The sequence below is a fragment of the Spermophilus citellus genome (genome assembly GCF_964194105.1).
Source record: "Spermophilus citellus genome assembly, chromosome: 14".
Lineage (NCBI taxonomy): Eukaryota > Metazoa > Chordata > Mammalia > Rodentia > Sciuridae > Spermophilus > Spermophilus citellus.
Window position 1 is genome coordinate 23,951,609 of NC_138194.1, and position 18,422 is coordinate 23,970,030.

Here is an 18,422-nt window from a genome sequence, read left to right on the forward strand (position 1 = left end):
TTAAATCATGAAGTAATGCAGTGTTTCAGCTTGAAATTAAATAGGAAAAGAGAACAAGTGTAATAAGGCAAGAATATGTGTCTTAAATCTAAATGTCATGTTCAAGGTTTCCAGGTGGAAATCTGTTAGTAATGATGCATTTAGGTGCTCACAATCTTGGAATGGAGACTAAGCCTCACTGAAGTCGTCAGGTAGGCTGATACATCTACGCTCACCTCACCTCCATGATAACAAGATGTCCGGCTTTCAGTGGATATTGCCCTTCCTTAGGGCCACTGAGTTTCCTCTATTGTTATGGCTTGGATCTGAGAAGTCCCCCAAAAGCTCCTGGGTTAATGCAGTAAAATAATTGGATTTTGAGAGCTGTAACCTAATCAGCCCATCCTAGTTTGAATAAACTAACTGGATGGTAACTGTAGGCAAGTGTAGAGTAACTGGAGAAGTTGGGTCATGGGGGTGTGTTCTGGAAGTTTTCGTGTTCCCTGTGGTCACTCTCCCTCACTCCCTGCTTCCTAGCTTCCCTGTGTAGAGAAGTGCTGTGTCACCACACACTTCTGCCATGATGTCCTGCCTCATCTTGTGTCTAGAGCAACAGAGAAGGCCTGCTATGCACTAAATCTATGAAACTTTGAGCCAACATAAACTGTTCCTCCTCTCAGTTGTTGCTGTTGTTGTTGGGTATTTTGGTCATAGCAATAAAAATCTGACTTAATGCAACTGTCACTCCGATACACACCCCTGCAGATTTTGTCCATGTGTAGGCAAGTGTTCCCAAATCTCTTTAATACATGCTTCTATCAGAGAATTATAAAATCTTCAAGATATCCTTGCTAATGGTGCATCCAACACACTCTTGATTTTTGCTCATTTTGCAAATGAAGTAGGAAGATGGGTAAACATTTTCTGACTTATTCCAGGCAGAAAGTTCCAGTATGCTTGTGCAGTTGGAGAAGGGCGGGGATGGGAGAGGTACAGAAAGGGGAGTTAAAGCAGGTCTGTAAGGTCAGGTGAACAGCCGGGAGTGCCAAGAGGTAGGTTGTGCCCTGTAGGAGAGGATGCACATGCTTTGTAACAGTGCTAAGCTGTCTGTACTTCATCATAAAGGCAATCAGCACAGCTTGAAGGCTTTTAAGAAAAAATGGTGGGTGACTCATTAGGTTTATACTTTAGAAAGATAATTTGGGCTACAGTGTCAATAACTAAATAAGGTGGGGTTTATGGATGAAACTCAGGATAAATGCTGACATTGTTGACAGTCAAGTGCACAGTGTCCTGTACAGAGGGAAGCCTGTGTTCATGGTGACAAAAATATTTGTTTAAAAGAACTGTTTCCTAGTTGAGGTAGAATAGAAGTAGTAAAAATAATAAATTCCAAAGAATATATTCCAGAGGTACATCTGGTAAAATATAATATCAGGAGTTATGGGAAATTGAATTGGAGGAGCTTCCACCTGAAGAATGGATAGAGAGTTTGTATTATTTGTTGAAAACATGGAGATGGCTGTAACTTTATTTAGCCAAACTTTATTGTCTATTACATGCCGAACAGAAATATTGATGAATTCATGGGGCTCATCACTTCTAGAATTGCAAAAATAGAAAAGCCAAGTGAAAGCGTGTGGCAAGATAGGGTCATCAATATTGAATGTAAAAATTAGCTCACTAGTGAAAAATCTTAGATGCATTTGGATGGTAGCTTCATCCTATAAGAAGTCATGTGACTCCTTTAAGTCCTGACTTGCCATTCTTTATCTAGGCATTGGAGAGCTTTACATGAATAGAGTGTTAGCTGAGGGTAATCGTCACATTGATCAGTGCTTCAACCACAACCGCCTTGCTCTATAAAAGGACCGATATATCAGTGTTCATAGAATGAATGTGAGTAAATGAGTGTGTTTGCTGATTTCAGGGTTCCTAAAAGGAGAAACGATGAGATTTTTGGATGGGTCTTTTGAGAATTCTTAATGATGAGCAGAGAAACCATCTGTACAATAGCAAGAAGGTGATATGGTTCAACCGAGCAAAATCTCTAGTTTTATTCATTGCTGCAAGACATAGAAAGTGATTAGGTATTTAGGATTATCTTTATCCTAAAAAAAGCAAAAGTTTAATGTTTTCGCACATGTTTTCAAAATGATTTAATTTCAGATTGCTAAGGGATTCCTATTATAATCTCTCATTAATTCATATATTCTCATAACTTTTAAGCAAATGCTTCCTGCCAGAATACAATTAGCCTTTAATTTGTAAGTTCAAAGCACTAGTTATTTTTTTTCCTACTGGGAAATATTAGTATTGTGGAAACCAAAGGAAAATTCTCTTTCAAGAAAAACAGTCAATTATTTAAGATTCATACTATTGATCATGGTAGTTGTTCTTTAACATTTAGTGACACTTATTGTATCACACTTAAATAAACAAGAAATGGGGCACAGAAAGCTAAATTAAGAGTAATGCCCAGAGGGGTGTCTTTGAGTATTTTCAGCTTTCCTGTTCAGAGATACAAGGACACATTTTAGATAGCATTTCCCAGGTCTTTTCCAAGACTTATAAGAATCCTCTGGAGAGGAACTTGAGGATTTTAGGGTTAACACCATGCACAGCTTGATGTGGCTGAGAAGTACAGCCCTTTATGAAGTAGTGACTTATAAGGAATCCTATATCACAAAGGGCTACATAATCCATAAGTAACCATTAATAATGCTCAAAGGTCATAAAATCATTTTCTTTTTCATAAGTGACATTTCCAACATCACACTGAGGGTAAATACCACAGCCTGGGTTCAAACATGGTTATCCCTTTTCCAAAAGTGATTTTCTTTTGAACTTGAATACGAGTGTATATATAGCACAGAGTTTTCAGTGGTATTAAAACAACAATGACAAAACTTTATAATGGGTGGAATTATTACCTCACATTTACATGCTGAACTTCTAATTCTTACTGCTGGAGAATGTGAACATACTTGGAGACAGGTTCTCTTAAGAGGAAACTAAATTTAAATGAGGATGGCCCCAACACAATGTGACTTGTACCTCTTAAGAAGAGGGGGTCAGGACGGACACATGCAGAGAGGTGGCAGTCTATAAGCCAAGGAGGGAGGAGAATGATTTCAAGAGAAACCATTCCTCATGGCATTTTGCTTAGAGTTCTCGTTTCCAGAATTGTGAGAGAGGAAATTGCTATTGTTTATGCCAACTCATCTGTGCTGCTTTGTTATGTCATCTCTCATAAACTAAAAGAACATCTTACTTTGCGAATAGCATTTCTGCCTAAGCATGGATGTGACAAATAGTAGTTGGGAAATATTTTATAGACTGTATAAAATAGAATTTTGGTCTGATGCTTCTAATATATACATTTTGTTTAATTAAATCTCTGCATTAATAGAACTGACATCTAAACATAAAATTCTGAAAGCAACATAGCCCTAACTACCGTACTGGAACAGACACTAGAACTCTATTTTTAATCATCTGATTATAAATTATTGACATAGTTTAAAATTATTGGTGAATAAAGCAGAAAATTGTCCTATTAACTTGCCAAATTACCTCCGAAAGGCTTTCCTGTTTTTCATTTGTGCTAAGCAATAATGAAGAAAACGGTTGCCAAATTTCCAAAGAAATTGGCCCCAGTCATCCTAGCTGATCGCTAGAATTGAGAAAGTATGAGAACAGGGTAAAATACTCCATGGAGTTTTCCAAGGATTAATCTTTGTTAAAGGGGTTGTAAATGGATTGAAAATTCTTCTTCTGGTGCATAGTTGCTTCCAGTGAATATCAAATAGAAATCTTATTTTTGTGGCATACTACCTCATCAATGATACTATAGGGTAATTATTTATCTTCAGATAAATAATTATCTTCAGCTATACCTGAAAGTACTCAGATTGCTGCAATTGCTATTCAATTAAAGAGTCCATCTGTTTATTCTTGAAGGGTGTATTTCATTTTTGGCTTAGAATTACTAAAAGAGATCAGGAGGATAAAAAGCAAATTGCAGAGTCTCATTTTGGATGTAGGTGCACTAGGGAGTGAACACATTTTTAAAGTCAGGCACTCAGTAATCAATTTCTTCCTCTAAATGGAAAATTGAGTCCTGGCTAAGAATACAAGCCATCATCTGAAGCTATTACATGTGAAATTCTAAATATAGGCATGACCCCCTCTTGTTTTCCCACCCTGCAAACAGTCTCAGGATGACTTAATGATTATTATTTTCAAAATGCATTAACTAAATTGAAGAAGAAGGCTAATTTGGTCCCAGACATTTTTTTAATTTCTTAAAATAACATCAGATTTTCTTTACTTATGAGTGTGTTGCATAGTAATCACTCAAATATGTAGTTAATTAATGATTAGTAAGTTTAAATATGCAGCATTAGAACATGCATTTTCAATGATAAACATTTAAATATCAATTTCACTTTATTAAGACAACCGTAGTAATAAGTACTCTACTATTGAATTCACTGTTTATATTATAAAATATGTAATCTCTAGGATAGAAACATAAAATGAAAACTTGCTATCACAGAGCTCAAGTCATGTCTATTAATTGTTTGGTGGTGTACTGTATGCTTAGGGCTCATTGAATGATGCATTACATGCTTATGGTAAGATGTGCTAATTGCACGAGATGCTAATCATATGTAACTTTAAGTACTTTAGTAACATGTACTAAGTGTCCATCATATGATAGGCTATATACAGCTTATGGCCCCTGATATGATGTGCTAAATATCTACTATATATTATTCCAAATAACTATCATATATGTGTTAAGTGCTGGTCCAATAGTATGTGAAGTACTCATTATATGGTGTGCTCAGTATCCACCTCATACTGTGCTGTGTGTCTTGAATGCAGTGTTCTGTATAATGGTCAACTGAGGGTAAGAGGCACATTACTGTAAGAGAACTAAGAAATGTTTCAAAAGAAGTAATATTTTAGCAGCTCATTTAAACTATACATTAGAGACACAGGCTATCATGTCAGACACATGTATGTTGAATCTCAGCTACTTCAACAGCTCCAAAGTTGGTTAAATTACTTAATATCTCTAAAGCACCATTTTGTGATATAAAACCGGTCTAATACTACTAAATTTACAGTTTTTAGAATGAAATGAGATGCCATATGTGAAATATTCAAAGTGTGACTCTAGTGTTAGTGATTTTTGAAGACACATCTACTTCCTGCAATGTAACCTTGGACAGATTATGCAACTCTGAGTGCAAAGCAATTTCTTATGCATACTTGACATACAGCAGTTTGTGAGTACATTAATGTAAATACAAGTATGATATTCACATATTTAACTCAGTAAATAGTCATATTTGTTACTTTTTATTTATAGTAAATGTTCATTTTTAATAATTAGAAGACATCACCTTTTAGTTATTCTTCTAGAACTATTTACAAACAGGGGCATGCCTTGTTTTATTGTACTTAACTTTGTTGCATTTTGCAGATATCACATCTTTTTTACACATTGAAGGTTTGTGGCCTTCCTGATTTAATTTTCAGAACAGGTCAGATGCTTTCATTATGTTTCTGTCTGATATGGTGATGTATAATCAGTGCTCTTGATATTGCTATTATAATATTTGGGGGGTGCCAAGAATCATGCCCATATAAAACTGTAACAAACCTAATAGATAAATTTGTTGCATGCATTCTGCTCCACCAACCAGCTGTTCCCACATCACTCTCCCTTTCCTCAGACCTGTATTCTCAATCATAAAATAGTATAAAATTAGGTCAACTAATAATCTTCTAATGACTTACAAGTGTTTAAATAAAAGGAAGAGTTACATGTTTCTCACTTTAAGACAAGAACTAGGGGGGAAAAAGTAGAAATAAATAATCATAGTGAAGTAGGCCAAAAGCTATAACCCTGGCTTCAAACTATTAGGTATGTTGTAAATGCAAAGGAAACGTTCTCGAAGTAAATTAAAATTGCTATTCCAGTGAACACACAGAAGATAAGGAAATGAAACAGCCTTATTGCCACTATGGAGAAAGTGTCAGTAGTCCGGCTAGAAGATCAAATCAATTACATCATTCCCTTAAGGTAAAAGCTATTCCACAGAAGGGACCTGACTCTTCAATTGTATATAGGCTGAGAGAGCGGAGGAAGCTGGGGGAGGAAGTCTGAAGTTAGCAAAGATTGTTTCATGAGGTTTAAGAATCCTAACCTAAAAATGCAAGGAGAGGCAGTAGGTGCTGGCTGCAGATGCTTCAGCAAATTATCCAGAAGTTCAAGATAATATCACTGATGAAGGTGCCCACACCAAACAAGAGAATTTCAATTAGATGGAACAGCCTTCTATTGGAATAAGAAGCCATATAGGACTTACAGAAATAGATAGGAAAAGTCAATGGCTCACTTCAAGGCATCCAAGGGTATGCTGACTCCCTTACTTACTAGGGGTTAATATAGCTGGTGATTTCAAGTTGAAGACAGGCTATGTTTATTTGCCATTCTGAAAATCCTAGGGACCTTCAGAATCAGAGGAAATCTACTCTTGCCTATGATTTATAAATGGAACAATAAAGCCTGGATGGCAGCACATCTGTTTACAACATAGTTTACTGAATATTTTAAGTCCACTGTTGAGACATACTGCTCAGAAAGCAAGATTCTCTTTAATGTATTACCACTCATTGACAATGTACCCATCACCCAAGACCTCTGATGGAGATGTACAAAGAGATTAAGACTGTTTTATGCCTGCTAACACAACATTCATTCTGTATCCCATGGATCAAGGAACACAATTGACTTATTTAGAAAATGCATTTTATAAGGATATTCTGCTATTGACAGGGATTCCTCTGATTAATCTGGGGAAAGTCAATTGTAAAGCTCCCGGAAAGTGTCACCACTCTACATGTCTCTATAAATGTGTATGGCTCATAGAAGAGGTCAAAATAACTTGAATACAATTTTGGAAAAAAGTTGATTCCAATTCATGTGGATGACTTTGTGGTCTTCAGGACTTTAGTAGAGAAAAATAACTGGAGATGTGGTAGAAACAGTAAGAGAACAAGAGTTAGAAGTGAAGCCTGAAGATATGACTGAATTTCTTGCAATCTCATTAACTTTAAGGAGTGAAGAGTGATTGCTTATGGATGAACAAAGAAAGTGGTTTCTTAAGATGTGATCTACTCCTGGTGAAAAATGCTGTGAACATTACTAAAATGACAACAAAGACTTTAGAATACTACATAAATTTAATTGATAAAGCAGTGTCAAGTTTTAAGAGGATTAATTCCAATTTTGGAGGAAAAAAAATGTACTATTAGCAAAATGCTACCAGAAAGTCTCTTGGGCTAGAAAAATATTCCATGTAAGGAACAACCAGTGGATGCGGAGAACTTAATCATTGTTTCATTTTCGGAAATTGCTGCAGCCATCTCACCTTCACCCCACCCTGATCAGTCAGCAGTCATCAACATCAAGGCAAGACAACTATAACTCACTGAAGGATCAAATGGTTATTGACTCTGCTAGCAGTGAAGTATGGTTTAATTAGGGTATTAATAAAGATTTTGATAGAGATGTTCAAAGAGATCACACCATTGCACACTAAATAGTCTATAATATAGTATATACATAACTTTTATCAGCACTAAGAAACCAAAAACTTAATGTGACCCACTTTATTAAGATATTTTCTTTGTTGCAGTGGCCTGGAAGAAAACCTGGAATGTCTCTGAGTTTCATCTGTATATGAAGGTAGACAGGTAGAGGACAAAATAAATGAAGGCATGGAAGTTCATGGAATATTTTGAATGTGTTTCTAATGTTCATTTTTAGCACATAGAAGGCTTAGGAGAGGATTGGGAAGTGGGTTAGTCAGCTTTTTTATTATAATAAATATATGAAATAATCAACTTATAAAATAAAAGGTTTGCTTTGGCTTACAGTTTTAGAGTTTTCAGTCCATGTTTGTTAGAGCCCACTGCTTTTAGCCCTGTGGTGAGGCAGCCCTCGAAGGGCAAAACCTCTCATCTCATGAACTGCAGGTGAGAGAGGAAAAGAAAGTGGTTGGGGTCCAGCTATCTCTTTTGACAGCTTATCCCCAGAGACCTCAACACCTCTAGCTAGACACTACCTTTTAGAGATTCTCCTGGCTCCCAATCTACTGGTCTGGTGACCAAGCCTTTAACATATGATATCATTATCTGTACAAGTGATTGGTCATAAAAAAATCATGCAATTGCCATCCAAATCCAGTCAACAAAACATTGATAAAGAACAAAGAATAATAAAAAGAGCTGTCTTTGGTTATTCACATGACTCTTTGCTGCCATGTTTTGAACATTATTGTGTGATCATCTGATGGCTAGTCTGCAGCAGCATGCTTGGGTCATTATACCTGACTAGTCTGAAGAAAGGGAGGTGAAAGAGCAGCAACAGAACGTGGAAATATTCAGAGAGGTCACTTACCTAAATTACTCCATTAAAAAAAAAAACAACAACAGTGATTTTAAGTTTTGAAAATGGCATGTGACTAAATCAGCAAAAATCCAAGCCAAGTTCTTTGGGCTCATGTTAGCCAAATTAATAAGTTGCAACATATTGCATAATTTTTATTTAATTTACAATACTAATCAATACAGAAGATTTAAGTTCAAATGAAAGGACAATTAGTTCTTTTTTTCCAGCATGTCTCATTTAATGTACATATATTTGATTTTAAAAGGTTATTTGTAACAAATAAAACAATAATGAAAATTTGTATTAGTATATTCAAAAAGTTTGGCAATGATTGAAAAAGATGGGCATTAACTTCAAAAGATAGAGGTTGAAGACATATATCTATTGCAAACATATCCCAGTATTGTGGAGGAAGATTGTTAAATCAACATTATTAATGAAGAAACTTCTGGAACAGTTGACATAGAATCTGGTTAGAAAGGTATATGAGGAAAAATAATATATCCATGAGCTAAGAGAACCAGAAATGATTCAAGTCCATAATGATGGTCAAAACCAGATAGAACAAAGAGATAGAGTACAAGATTTTGGATGTATTGTGCATATAAATTGAAAATTGAATCAAGATTATACCTGGGATCAAGGAAATTTAATTCTTTAGAATTTGTACGTTCAGGACTAGAAATTTGCATAGTTAGGTTGACTGATAAATAAGGAAAATGAGATGGTGAAGATAGAGAAATTTCATGTAAATGTCACAAAAAGTTTGTTATGTCCTGATTCAGTATATGGTGATTCATTAAAAAAAATCAGAAAGAAAAGAATGATGAGAGATGGTGGACAGGAATACTCTGAATGCATAGGTAGGAACTGAGGTTTCAGGCCACTCCTCAGACTGTGATATTTGTGGATTATCTAAGATAAGCACTTTGGAAAGCCATTTATTGATTTTGTTTTGCTTAGTTTTTCAAGATGGAGCTCAGTCTATCTTGAATCCTGGGGCAAAGTAGTCTTCCCTCTTCCCATGTGGCTAGGGCTAGGGTATGAACCACCATGCCCAGCTTCACTGTTATTTTTAAAAGTAATAATGTTTTACTGATATTACATTAAAATATATTTTTGAATACTATAGGAAATGTGAAGTAACAGTGAGTTTGTAAACTTAATTAGCAATATGTTAAAACATCTTGAAAGACTTAGGCAAAAGATTCAGTTATACCAGGTGGCCTGTGTAGGAATTTTCCATCAAAATGGTCTTTCTGGTCCTTTAGACAAGAATGTGGAAGTGTCAGCTATAGGAATCCCTGAGCCTTTCTCAGGGCTTGAATCCTTTCAGCACTAATTATCTCAGGATCTGGCAATTTTCCCCTGATGTGTGCAGAGAAGCCTTGGTCTAGACGTGGGTTTGCCCAATTTTAAACATTCAAAACATATGGTGAGTTTTCATCACTGTTAATGATATTTTGACTAGTTTGAATAACACTTCATCCCAGAATACCCAAACCTAATATCCATTAGGACATCTTCTAGTCAATAAAGAAAATGTTATCTTCATTTATTTTTATTGTATTACCTTTAAATATGCTCTGTAAGTCCAAATGTTTTGATTTTCTGATGATGGCTTCCCCAGTATGGCCACACACCATTGCATCTAAACACCCTTTCTAACATAGCTTCTGTCCTGAATAGGTAGTTTTTAAATTTATATGCATCATTACCATTCTAAACTAGTCATTAGATTGGAAAGAGGATCCAAAGAAATATCTTATACTGCAAACAAATGGGAGAAACCAAATTTTAAATCATTTAAACTGGATAGCACTGCATATTAAATTTCTAATGTGGAACTCTAATTACTCTCTAATGAGATACACACAAGTCTCTCTCTCTGTGTGTGTGTGTGTGTGTGTGTGTGTGTGTGTGTGTATTCTGCACAGAGAAACTACTTGATTATCTTAGAATCAGCACACACTCTTTAACTTTTTCTCTTTCCATTACTGACAGTAAAAGAGAATGGTGCTATGAACATGCACCCGCACAAAGAGGAGGAAATGATGCTCTGACAGAGGGGTACCAAGCAAACACCCTGGTATCTTTAAATGTATCCTCAGTAACACGAGGTTCTGTCTTTAGATAAGACTGTAGAAATTTAAATGTAATTTTACTTTATACAATAAAAACACTTGTGAAGACATTCATGCCTATAACAAAGATATCAAAAGTTCACAGAATATAAAAGCAATGATAAGTACATTTATTCTTTCAAAAATGTCCAGACTGATGTCCATAGAAATAAACCAAATGCATATTGTTCTCAGTTCTTGGCCCTAAGGATTTATCATGACTTAATGGAGGTATGGCTCCTGACAAGTTTCTTGTTACACCTTCAATAAAGTGGAGGAAATAATTGAACACACCTTGTGGCACGCTGAAAAGTATATTCTTAATGCAATGCTCAGCTTGTCCTTTGTGAAATAGAAGAAACTTTGTCATAACTACAAACAAATGGAAATGGAAATTTTTCAAACTATCTGCATGTTCATCTCTGAATTATTTTATCATTAAATCATTATATACTCAATTTTGCAAATGCTTATTGCATTCATATGTCATCTTAATAAATTGTGACTATTTAATTCTTACACATCACTACCTCAGTCAGAAAGATAATGAAATTACTTAGAGATACAATATGACTAAGAATTGGCACGAACAGTATTAGCATATCATTTGATAAAGAATTAATATGATAAAGGTGAAATTAATGACAACTTAATTCTTCAAAGTTACATATATCTCAACTTGTTACATTAGACTTACTTATCCATGCAATAAATATTTATCGACACCTACTATGTACCAAGTACTTCACTAAGTACTAGGGACACAAAATAAATAAACCAAAAAATCCCCTTTGGGTTAAGGTTTGTACCTGGAACATCCTGCAAAAAAAAAAAAAAAAAAAAAAAAAAAAAAAAATGTGTTGAAAGCATAGCCTTCCATGCAGTAGTGTTAGAAGGAGAAATGGTTGCATCATGATGGTTCTGACATCATGAGTGGATTAATTGAAGTGATAAAATCTGTAGGGCTGTGAGGCATGGCTGCAGGAAGTAGGTCAATGGGTGTGTGGCCTTGAGGACTGTCTGTCCCTGCCTTCTCTTTTTTCTTTCCCTCCTTCCTTCTTTCTTTCCCTTCTTCTCCTCTCCTTCTTCTTCTCTCTCCTTCCCATCTGCCAGGAGCTGAGCTGCCTTCCTCTACCATGCCATTCTGCCATGATTTCTCCCAAGATGTTTCTGGCTTAGAGCTGAACTGTGGACTGAATCCTTTGATTCTGTGAACCAAAATTAATGTTTTCTTCTCTAAATTGTTCTTGTCAGGTATTTTGGTCACAGCAATAAAACCTGAGTAATGCACTACCTTATTATTGATTACATTTCATATAATTTATTTAAATATGGGACGCTAGACCATTCAGAGCATGAAACATTGCACTGGAAAGTAAAAGAAGTTTAAAGAAAGATAATTTATATTTCAAGGACTTATATAACCGCACAAGAAAGCCTGGGGAGGGTAGAGATGTTGTAGCAGTGGCTCCCAACTCAGTAGCAGCGGTGCAGGGCTGCTGTGGCTGTGTCTGGGGCCCCTGACCTGGGCAGACACTAGCATCCTTCTCATATGACTTGCCCTGTGTCTAGGCGGCTCCAAACAACTGCTCTTCTCCAACTTTTGTGAGTCAGGACCAGCCTCCGCCTCCAAGTCCCATTCTGAGCTAAACAGCATAGCAGACTGGGCTGTGGTATCAGACACCTGGGTTCAAATCCTAGGGCTTTGGTTAAGTGAGTTTCTGGACCTCGGCATCCTCTTCTATATAGTGTTCATGCCCTTAGGAATGTACCTCCCGTTTCAGAGTACTCAGGTTGTTTTCTTCTGTGCACAAGTGGTGTGGACAGAGGCCTCTGATAGAGGTCAAGGCTCAGTGATGTCATCAGGCCCTTCCATGAGTAAGGCAGACTAAACCCTTGTTTGGGGGGGGGGGGCTCTTAGAGTTCCCCACAGTATCAGCCATGACCCCTGGACTGGGCACTGGGGGCCGGGCATGGTCTGTGCTGGTAGAGATTGTTCTGGGGGCTGTGATCTTCTCTGTGCTCCTTGCACTTGCTGACAAATTCTGCCTCCACTACCCCAAACAAGAAATGCAAACCAACCAGAGGTGGGTAAAGATGAGGATGAGGATGGTTCCATCAAAGATGATTACATGCAGCCTGGGGAGGTTGAGCCAGAGCTGAAGGATAGCAGGGACCACTTCTCCTCTGATCTTTGCATACTCCCTCTTCCCTCCACGCCTGACAGTTCTTAAGACAGCAGTGGGAGCCTCCAGCTCAGGACAGAGGGGACAAGGACTTAAAGGTTGACCAGAAGCAGCAGGATCCTCCTCTTCCTGACACTAGCCACCAAATGACAATGACCTTCTCTTGCTCAATAACTCTACATGGTCCCTGCTGTTCCTGAAAAAAAAGCCTAACAGCCATATGAGTTTGGATAAAAGGCCCCTGTGACTGGCCTCCAAGGGTCTCCTCTTTTGTCTTCCCTTACTTCCTACTTCAATAGATGCAGTTTTTTCTCAGGTTGCTTCTCAGCCTAGGGTCCCTACTCTCCACTAAATACCCTGTGACAATGATGAAAGTCAGAGCCCACAGCCCCCGGGGCTTGCCTACCTACTGCCAGCATTTCAGATGTGCAGGAAAGGTGCCTTCAAGCAGGTGAAACCAGTTTCTTAGTGAGTATCTCTCTTATCAACAAAGTAGGTGATCTGGTTATAATATATTATGTTTTTCACAGGAATTAAAAAATATATTTTTATTATGAATAAGAATTTTTAAAAGAAGGAAGACTGACCCTGTTTTTTATTTTATTTTTTTGGTCTTTGCTCTATCTTAGCTCCAAATTGTAACATGTCCCTGTGTGTACATTGTATTCTAATCGTCTGTCCTCTCCATGATTGTAAACATATCCATACACTTTCCCTTGCCTCTCTCCTTCTTCCTTCAGGAATCCTTCCCTGAAGAAGAGTAATAGTTCTTCTACTGCTTCCATATTATATTTTCAAGTCTATACATGTTCAAGAAATCATATGACATTTATCTTCTGTGTCTGGCCTATTTCTCATAACGTGATAATCTCCAGTTCCATCCATTTTTTCTGCAAATACATGATTTCATTCTTCTTTATGGAAAGCCTGGCTCTTCATTTTCCAATTCCAAGGCAGAAGGCCAGATCATTAAAAAAAAAAATAATCAAACCTAGTCTAAAGCAAAGATTTAAAAGCAACAAAAAATATGGTTAGAAAAGTTAAAAAAAATAGTCTTTTATGAAAAATTGGGAACATAGGGTTCTGACTATCCAGGCCAAGACTCTGAATGGGGTAAAATATACTGCTTACAGTAATTTTATCCATGGACTAGCCCTTATAGAATACTTGGGTCTAAATCTATATAACACCCTGAGGAGAAATGGTGCAGTCTTGAAAGTTTCCAAATTGTTTTGTAAAGAAACCATCCTCAACTTACATATTTGGGATTCTTATGATTAAGAAAACCAGGCATGATTTCACTGCTCAAAACAAACAATTACAAATAGAGCAAAAAAAGAAACTTCTGTTACTGAAATCAGAATAAAACTTAAATACAAAGTAATGCTGTCTACCAAGAATTTCAGATGTTTGAATGATCCCATGTAAAATATTAAGCATAAAAAGTAAATATACTAAAATAGATAAAACAGGAAGTCAAAATTTTGAGCAATAACACTGAACAAAAAGTGAAAATACAAATTTGAAGAAGAAATGTTAACGATGGTGGATTGTGAGGCCAAGTGTCCCAGACATATCAGTTTAGGGAAGAGATTTTAATGAAGGATAGTCTTTAAATTTGGTAAGTGGCTTTCCAGATTTAGCAAAATCTATTTCATGTAATTTCTGGGGAATGTAATCAGTAAGTATAAACAACAATTTTAATAATCTTTGCTATGGGTAAATACAGAGAGAGACTAATAGGGGAAATGTATGGCTGATAGAGTACATTTCATATATATATATATATATATATATATATATATATATATATATATAAATGAGACATACTGAGATATGTGTATTTAAGGTGGAAAAGTAGTGGAGAGGTTAAAGGTAACAGAAGAGGAAATATGTTTGAATAAATGATGAAATGTGGTTCCTAGAAGAATTCAGGACTCAGAGAATAGATGGAGGGATTTGCTGGGGACAGGTTTGAATGTTCCTTGTGGGGGAAAAAAAACCAGATATGGCTTTGATGATATTATTTCAATGGCTTTGAGAGTAATTTTCAGTCCTCTTTCAAGTTATTTACAATGAAAAGAAAAAAGCATAGATCTGATCCAGAATTGGTTGTTTTCTGTGATCTCAGCGAGAAAGTGAGAAAGAGCTCCACAGGTTCAATTATGTCACCCCAGGAGTCAGACTGGAAATGAACATTTCTGTGAGGTTTGGCTTCCTCCTGTCTGCTGCATGTGCAGAATGAGTAGAGCTGAGCTCTTTCAAAGCCTTTCCCTGTCAACAAGGAAAAAAGATCAAAAGTGACTTGATCTCTTCATGGTCATAAATCCCTTTGCCAAGACTCAGTTCTCAAAGTATTCTGAAGGAAGTTGACATTCATCTTGTTCTATATGCATCAATATTTGAATCTGATTCTAATAAAAATCCTAAAATTTCTTAAATAGCATCCCATCATGTGTTAATAAGCAGTTGAGTTAAAAATGCAGCATCACGTAGAAGAATGTAACTGAACTACAGTTTATAGGCTTTTGCCATTATATAAGTCACTATTAGTTTTATTTGTGTCTTTACCAATAGAAAAATTGGTTCAAAGCTACTATTAAGATATACCAGATGGTCAATGGGGATCAAGAAATTAATAATAATAAATTTGTTATTAGTAGTAGCCATTTATGGGAAAATGAGGTTTTATCCCATTAAATAAATTTTACACAATGATTCAGATCCTTTTAAAATTTCTTTATTATGTTTTTGCTCTGAGAAAATAAAAATATAAAATAATGTGGGACACTTATAAATGAGATTTTTCACATTTTCTTTAGAGTGAAACTATATCAAACCCACTAATTACCTTTAAATTACAAATGTCAAGAAATTATTTCCATATTTTTCAATTATAAAAATAGATTTTCATTTTATATCTTTTATTAACAATTAATTCCTTGACCATAGATTCTACCACATTGATCAATCTTTCTTTCTAAGTTTCTAATTATCTTTCTTAGTCACATGCATGTAGCATATCTTTCTTTACCTACATTGACATGGTCAGAAGTTCTCCTTGAAGTTATGTGAAACTCATCATTTACATTTTCCAGGAAGACTATTCAATGATTATTGCACAATTTCAATTAGTCTCCCTCTTTTCCTCTTATTTCCCTCGTTTTTATCCTCATTCTCCTTCCTAAGATCTCTTTTATCACCCATCCCAAATTTCCATTTCCTTCTGGGATCACTGCTTTTATATTACGTTTGCTGAATGCCATTTTAGATCTGAGCTCCCAGTGGCACAGAGAAAACTATGACTTATCCCTGTACTCAAGAACAGTAAGCCCCAGGGTGACTACTAAGGCCTTGACAGGGGACACACAAGGTTCAAGGTTGGGAGCTCCAGGAGGCACTACCAAATAAGGAAGAGGTGGGGAGGACCATTACAACAAACACATTTTAACTCGGTATTGAGCAACAGCAGGTTTTCCAAGAGCAAAAGACATAGTATTAGGGACTTGACTGCTCTTTGGAAAGGGATATGTGGAGAGCACTCTAAAACTTAAAAACATTGGGGGGTGGGAAACTGCATTAGGGTATGCCATAATTTGGATCTGGAATATCTTCCATAAGTCTGTGTGTTAACACTTGGTATCCCACTTGGTGCCATTAGGAGGGGCGATCCTCTAAGAGGTGGAGCCTCGTGGGACATTTCAGGCCATTGGTGGTGTGATCTCAGAAGGAATATGAGACGCTGTTCTTTTTCTCTTTCCCTGTTTTTCAAGGCCAGGAGGTAAATGGCCCCACCTCACGGTAATGTGCTGCCTTATCTAATAGGCCCCAAAACAATGGCGTCAACCACCCATGGGCTGGCCATGTAAAGTTTGAGCCAAAATAAACCTCTCCTATTTTAGGTTGAGCGTCTAAGGTGTCCTGTTACTGTTATGGGGAACTGCTCCACAAAGCACTCCAAGTCCGAATTTCAATTCAAAAGAGAGCTTTGATTACCTGGCCAGGGACTGCCAGCCACTGCAGAGACTCTTTGGGAGGACAGTAACTTCCTGGTCCATCCAAGGAGAATGTAAGCACAAAAACCACAACTCAGTGACTTGTTTATCGTCGTGTCAGCTAACCAATCACAGAAATTAAAACATTAATAAGTGGGACCTGTGGGCTCTAGGCAGGACTAGAGTTTTCCAGTCAGCAAGCAAGTGATAAACAGAAGCTAAAATAGCATTAGCTTTGCAGTTCAGTTGACCACAGTCCCAGGTTCAAGCAGATGCTGGACAGTTGTATCTTGAGTTTGGCAGAGGTTTTTCAAAGTCATGTAGACCCCCAGGGCATTCAAACCCAGGATGTAGCTCAACAGGACTACCACTGCATCCTGAGTAGGGTACAATTTGTGGGGTATAATTTTTTATATATATAAGAAAACAGCTTTCATTTCAGTTTCCCAGAAACAGCTCTTGTGATAGTTTATTATAGAAGACAGCAAAACAGAGTCTTAGGCCTGTCTATGACAGGTGGGTCTTGCTTTATCATTGTCTTATCTCACTTATCAAAATCTTATATCTATAATCTCTATTTTTTACTAATCTATAACCTATAACTTATACTCTTATTGATTGTATTTATCAGTTCACACCACAACATTACAATAACAGAAAGTTGGCTTACACAGAATGATATAAATTTCAGCTAAGTGTTTGCCACAAGATGTTCCCATGTTTACTCTAAGAAATGGAAACATAATCTCATATGCAGTGTTAATAGACAATAACTGGAAATTCTTCCCAAGAAGTGTGAAGGAGGAAGTGGTCTAAGATGGGATTTAAAGTGAGAAGATGAGTTAGAAAATTCTTGTTTTCTAAAAGAAATCAATATGTTAATTAACCTGATTTGATCATTACGCCATGTATACATGTGTCAGAACATCACATCATACCCCGTAGCTATGTGTAATTATTTTGTTTCAATTGAAACAATAAAAATAAGGAAGACATGGCAAAGGTGTGCCTAACATAAAACTTTTAAATCTGCCCATTCATCTTCATTCTCTTGATAGGTTTCAGGTCTGAGTCCCTATTATCTCATAGGATTGTTATCATAGCTTACAACAATGGTTTCCTGTGGCCACAACTGCTGCATTCATTCAACAATTGTTCACATTTTGTGTTCTGTGTTCCAGGCCTGGGGGGAGGTGTGGGAAGTTGGCACTAAGCAAAACAAAGACTCCGTGACTAAGGCGTTCATCTCCCAGTTGAGGAGGACAGTCACTAGTTAAGTGAACATGTAAGTAGATACTATGCTAGGAGGCAATTAGTACTGTGGAGAATAGGCAAAATCGTATGAGGACAGTAGAGAGAGTGACAGTGGGCTATTTTATAAGGAATGGCCTCAGGGGCTACCATGTGAACATCAGAGCTGAAGGTGATATGGAGGGAATGGCAGTAAGAAAACCATGAGGGCCTGTTGAAAAAGGTCCCTGGAGAAACTCTAAATATAAATCAGACCCCTGTACTGAGGTATCCCCAACCTAGAGATTGCATTCAACACTCAGGTCGGACAAGTCACAAGAGGTGGCCACAGAGGGGAAAAAAGCGTTGCTCTGAGGACTGACTTTTTCTACCTTCTGAAAGTCCTAGATTGGAGTGATGAATTAGAACTAAAAGA